Source organism: Otolemur garnettii, unplaced genomic scaffold, assembly GCF_000181295.1.
Source record: "Otolemur garnettii isolate 467f Iridium unplaced genomic scaffold, OtoGar3 scaffold00009, whole genome shotgun sequence".
Taxonomy (NCBI): Eukaryota; Metazoa; Chordata; class Mammalia; order Primates; family Galagidae; genus Otolemur; species Otolemur garnettii.
This window is the reverse complement of record NW_003852404.1, coordinates 37,036,517-37,040,547: the sequence shown is the minus strand read 5'-3', so window position 1 is coordinate 37,040,547 and position 4,031 is coordinate 37,036,517.

The following is a 4,031-nucleotide window of genomic DNA, read 5'->3' as shown; positions in this document are numbered from 1 at the left end:
AGAGTGGGAAAGGCACTGTACGCAGAGACCAGCTGTGTGGACAGGCACAGGTGTGCAGAAAGAGGGCATGGGCGGGGAGGGCATGGCTGGAGCGATGGTGCTGCCACCCAGAGTCCCAGGAACACAGGATGAGGGTGGTGCTGAAATAATTCCTTAATTGTAGCTCGTGCCCTTAATTGGTTTTCTCACAGTTGGTGTGGTCTGAGAAACAAGGCATCTATGTAGTAGGTTTATGCTAATATAATAGGACTATAATTACTTACTCCAGTGAATTAGCCTCACCAACATTCCAGATACTCTGCTAAGTGTTTAACATTCATCATGTCAGTCACCACCCTACAAGTAAGCGACATTAACCCTGTTTTACAGATGAGGTAACTGGGGGAAGTAAGCCTCAGAGTAGACAACAACAAATAGCACAGATGAGAGTCAAATCCAAGTCTGAATCCAAAGCCAGTGTACTTAGTGTTATTCCACATTTTTTTTTTTTTTTTTTTTTTTTTTTGATAGAGTCTCACTATGTCGCCCTTGGTAGAGTGTTGTGACATCACAGCTCACAGCAACTTCAAACTCCTGGGCTTAAGAGATTCTCTTGGCTCGGCGCCTATAGCTCAACCGGCTAAGGCGCCAGCCACGTACGCCCAAGGTGGTGGGTTTGAATCCCCAGCCCGGACTCGCCAAAACAACAATGACAGCTGCAACCAAAAAATAGCCGGGCGTTGTGGCGGGCGCCTGTGGTCCCAGCTACTTGGGAGGCGGAGGCAGGAGACTCGCTTGAGCCCAGGAGTTGGAGGTTGCTGTGAGCTGTAATGCCACGGCACTCTACACAGGGGGACAGCTTGAGGCTCTGTCTCAAAAAAAAAAAAGAGATTCTCTTGCCTCAGCCTCCCAAGTAGCTGGGACTACAGGCACCCACCACAATGCCTGGCTATTTTTTTTGTTGTTGCAGTTCTCATTATTGTTTTAGCTGGCCCGGCTGGGTTCACACTCACCAGCCTCTGTGTACGTGGCTGGCACCCTACCCACTGAGCTATAGGTGCCACCCTCCATATTTATTCTTAAGAATAAAAATAATTTTATCAGGGGCAGCACCTGTGGCTCAAGAAGTAGGGCGCTAGCCCCATATACTGGAGGTGGCGGGTTTAAACTCAGCCTTGGCCAAAAAAAAAAAAAGTATCATATTATTCCCTTCTTCCTACCAAAGCAGAATGTTCTAGAGAAGTGCTTTTCAACCTTTTTTTTTTAATCTCACAGCACTCTTGAACCTATAGTTAAGTTTCTGCAGCACACTTAAATGATGTTGATTTAAAAACCAGTAAAAAACAAAAACAAGAGAATATACTTACTGTGCTTTGAACTTTTTTTTTTTTTTTTTTTTTTAATTTTTTTCATTGCCTTTTCATGTACCTTGTACTTTTTTTTTTTTTTTTTTGCAGTTTTTACCTGGGGCTGGGTTTGAACCCACCACCTCTGGTATATGGGGCTGGTGCCCTACTCCTTTGAGCAACAGGCTCCACCCAGCTTTGAACTTCTTTTGAAAACAATTTAATAAATGATCTTTAGAATTTCACTGCTCTAGAGACTGTAGGTGCTGGACTGACATTAGAAATGGTGGATTTAAACTTGCTAGGATCGGTTGGAAGAGAATACAAACCTTATGTAAGCTGGGAAACAAGGAGATAATTTACTGCCAGCAAGATTTTTTAAAAATCTTGTTCAACTGCCTGGACATCTATCTGGATATTAGATCCAAATAGGTTATTTGGAATGATGTTCATTGCATGGATATAGTTCCAGCAATTTTCATTATCTTTTTTTTTTTTTTTTCTGAGATATAGTCTCACTATGTCATCTTTGGTAGAGGGCTATGCTGTCACAGCTCACAGCAACCCCAAACGCTTGGGCTTAAGTGATTCTCTTGCCTCAACTTCCCAAGTAGCTGAGACTACAGGTGCCCGCCACAACATCCCACTATTTTCTTGTTGCAGTTCTCATTGTTTCAGCTGGCCTGGGCCACCAGCCTTGGTCAGTTTATGTGGCTGGGGCTCTATGGGCGTTGCCCTTCATTATCTTTTAAACAAGTTAAAATGTGACTCCTCTGTCTTTTTCACAAGGAAATCAGATCTACTGACCTCTTGCCTCATCTTAAAAAAAGAAAAAAAGTAATCATAAAAATGAACCCTATATAAATGTACTTAAAACCATTAGATAGTACACTTTAAACAGATAAATTTTATGATATGGAAATTATATCTCACTAAGCTGTTGAAAATAAAAGTGTTTTCATACTGAAAAAGTATTCATATCTCTACACGGCTTCTTCAGTTGCATGCACTGGTTTCCCTGACCACAATCACTTCATGTTTGCTGTTGCTCACATAGTTTTGCTTTCACTCTTCTACGTATTTGTGTTATTAATGGTTTTGTTGGATTCCGTATCACTGGTCACTATTTAATCAGCCACTGTGTAGCAGCTACATAATCAGACCGTTTCCAGGGTTCTGCTGGTACAAATGCTATGGCTTCACAATGGTATGTACATACTGATTTGATTTCTTCAGACAAAATGCCAATGGTGGAATTATTGGGAGCTAAGAACCTTTTAGGTTTCTTATTATATGTTGCTAGAAATAGTGCATCAGTTTTAAAGTCATTAACAACTCTGAGTTCACACACATCTTACTGATCTTTCCAGTCTCTACCTCAATTTGACAGTATCTGAGTACCTAATATATATTTTTTATTTCAGAATATTACAGGGTACACCCATTTTGGTCACATAATTTGCATTTATACATTTTTACTCAGAGTTATAAGGATGTCCTTCACTGAGAATATGTGCATTGCACCAATTAGGTGTGAATTAATCCTACCCCACCTCCAAGCCCACCTACCTGATTTCTGATGGTATACCTGTGTCCATATTAATGTAATTTCCTTTGCTTTGGCATCATTATTTGAAAACATGTAGCCACTACAGTTTGTTGTAGTTGTTCTGACCTAAAAGACAAGTAAAAATTCCAGTAAGGACCAATTTCATTCCAGTCTGGAATTGATGAATTATGCTGAGTTATGTGAATAGGAATTATATGAAGTGTCTATGTGAAACATTTTTTTAAAAAGGGTGTATCCTTCTGTCCTTCCCCATTTTAGAACAGAAAACATCATAATTTATTCCAGCTTTCAGTTCCTCTCATGTGGTCAATGTCCTTCCCATTGATAGATACTTTGACTCTATCAAATGTATTGTTTTTATTCTCTTATTTTCCCATGACATTTACTTTTGCCATTTGTTGGCAGTCAACCCTTTCTGCAAACCACAAAGCACATAAGATTTTATGGAGAGCCTACAGAATGCAAGCTTCAGCTCATTTATGCTTTTTGAAGACATAAAAATAATAAAGGAAGAAAACTGAACACCAGAGGCTGATAAATGTCACTTCCAAGGAAATCAGTAGCTCCAAATCATACTTAAACTCTTACCTTGGTTAGCCCACAAGAAAGAAAATAGAATTCTTTGCTGGATTCTTATTCAGCCCCCCCACTTAATAGGTTATAGATCCTAATGGTGTTTTAAAACAAACAAGAAAAATCAAAAAATATTCAGTCCTGTAGAGCTCTTCAGTTAGAGTTATCTGAATGGAGAAGAGAAAAAGATGACACACATGGTTTGGACATCTTCCTGTCACTCATAATGTGCAGGGAAATCCCCTCAACTCCTCATGGGGCACAGCCAGCAACTGATCCAGCGGTGGCTGCTTCTCTGTCTTAGCTGTTTGGCTTTCTCCTTTTTTCTTCTTTGGAGAGCTTTCCTGTTGCTCATTTTTTCACTTCATTACTTTTCTTTGCTGTAGTTGTTGCTTTCAGACAGATCTATTGCCTGGGCTAGTGTAGTAGTGTTCTCGTAGCTCATTGCAGCCTCCAGCTTAAAGCTGTCCTCTGGGCTGAGACCACCAAATAGCTGGGACTACAGGTGAACCAAACCCAGATACATTTTTAAATTTTTTTTTTTTACTAATTCATAGCTGTGT